Below are 2,167 nucleotides of genomic sequence, written 5' to 3' on the forward strand. Positions count from 1 at the left end.
TCTATACATTTATCTCAAGGAAGTATTATGTAATATTTAGTATCATCTGGAATAGTACAATAGCATGGTGGCAATAAGAACATCTCATAATGTTACCACGGTTATCACTTCCATATTTATTAATTTTATTTATTTATTATTTTTTAAGTTTATATATTGTTACGAACCCCGCCACCAATTGTCATGATCTACTTACCCAGCACTACGAACCACGCCATCTATTGTCCTGATCTACCTACCCGGCACCACGAGCAACGCCATCTAGGGACGAAACACGAGTATGACTTGTCTTAGTTACCACTCCGGGGTTTCCCTTCTCCATATCCTGGTTGTTGCGTCACCTCCTACAAGTCTTCTTCGTCAGCTCCAGTTCGATGAGAGTTCAGTTCACTCTGGGAAGTGACCACAGGATCACCTATCCTGGAAACCTACGGCACAGTGACTACCTACCGTCTTCTACAATACTCAGCCTTGCTCGTCAGCCATCTCAGCTCTGCACTTCTTGTATTGCCTCCCCACGTCCACCTTGCTTCAAATTATTTTATGTTGTACAAATTTGTATATACTGTTAATGTTTAGGTTAAGTATGGTTAAGGGTAAATTACAGAAAGATGAATATTTTGTTAAGGAATTTATGGTACTTCATTATACACAACAAAAACTCGCATCCTTTGTCTACCCTTTTATAGTCCGATTGTCTTTGTTTTTTTATTGTTGTTGCCTGTTGGGATCTGGGTAGACTCTTAACTATATTCTAAATCCCCAACTCGTAACAAATGGCGACCGTGACAGGACACGACCTTAAGTACCATATTCCTTCCTCCCTTGTAACTCCTTGTTAATTATTCCTCCCAGTCACTTCTGTTCACAATTGCTTTGGTGGTTTAAAGTTTCCTTCATATGTGTGTGCATATATTGGTATTATCGTACAGTAAGAGTGACAGACGTAGGATATTAGGTTCCAAGTGTCATAAGGCTTACCTGTTATTACACGTGGCAGTCGTGTAGTAAGTCTTATCGAGTGTAGGGAAGAATCCGGATCTGTTTAATGCCGTACCCTCACTCCAGAGTAGGCTGTGCCAAATTTATCAGTACGGTGGACTTATTGAAAGGATATTATCAAGTGGGACTCACGGATAGTGCAAAAATAATCTCAGCATTTATAACTCCATTTGGTCTTTTTCAATATTTGGTTATGGCGTTTGGCTTTTCTAATGCTCCGGCCACATTCCAGAGGGCAATCAATTACCTAATTCAGGACCTAGGTGGGACGTTCGCCTACCTGGATGACCTGGTGGTGGTGTCGGACGGCCGGGACGAACATCTGGTGCGTTTGGAGATACTGTTGGCACGACTGCAAGAAACTGGATTCACCATAAACCTGGCTAAATCTGCTTTTGGCCGGGCCTCAGTGACTTACCTGGGACATATCGTTGGGCATGGTATGGTGAGACCCAAGGATGCAAACGTTAAAGCCATCTTGTCCTTCCCCACTCCAAGGACGAGGAAGGAACTCATGTGCTTCCTGGGGATGTGCGGCTACTACCGTCGGTTATGCAGTAACTTCTCCAGCGTGGCCGGACCCCTCACAGACCTAACCAGTTCTGCGGTCCCTTACATCCGGAACCAGAGGTGCAACCAGTCTTTCCACCGCCTCAAAGCCTTCCTTGCCTCCAAGCCTGTAGTCCACCCCCCTGACTACACCTTGCCCTTCCATCTGCAAATCGACGCTAGCGGTGTCGGAGTGGGGGCTGCGCTCCTACAACCCGACCCAACCACTGATGTCCTTCACCCTGTGGCATACTACTCCGCCAAGTTGAAAAAACATCAGACCAACTACTCGACCATAGAGAAGGAGGCCCTGGCTCTGGTGTTGGCAATAAAGAAGTTTGAATGTTACCTCCAGTCTTGCCCACAAACAACCCCAGTCTTCACCAACCATAACCCACTCACGTTCATCCAAACCAACAAGACCTCCAACCAGCGAATCCTCCGCTGGGCTCTCCTCACCCAGCCCTGTAATCTACAAGTCCGGCACATAAAGGGGGTGGACAACCTGATTGCGGACTCCTTATCCCGAGCTCCAGTGGAAATGCAGCAGCTACTCTCCAGACGCACCAGGTGATCACCTCCTTCGCGCCGGCGCTACGGAGGTCTTTGGAGGGGG

The 2,167-nt window shown here is 46.5% G+C and overlaps 1 protein-coding gene across 1 annotated transcript in view; it reads right to left on the bottom strand.

Annotated features, from left to right (window-relative positions):
• LOC121857004 (organic cation transporter protein-like) overlaps nt 1-2,167 on the bottom strand; it is a 70,512-nt gene that overhangs the window by 58,334 nt on the left and 10,011 nt on the right. The gene's annotated exons all lie outside the window — the stretch shown is intronic.

Source organism: Homarus americanus, unplaced genomic scaffold, assembly GCF_018991925.1.
Source record: "Homarus americanus isolate GMGI-L3 unplaced genomic scaffold, GMGI_Hamer_2.0 scaffold44060, whole genome shotgun sequence".
NCBI lineage: Eukaryota > Metazoa > Arthropoda > Malacostraca > Decapoda > Nephropidae > Homarus > Homarus americanus.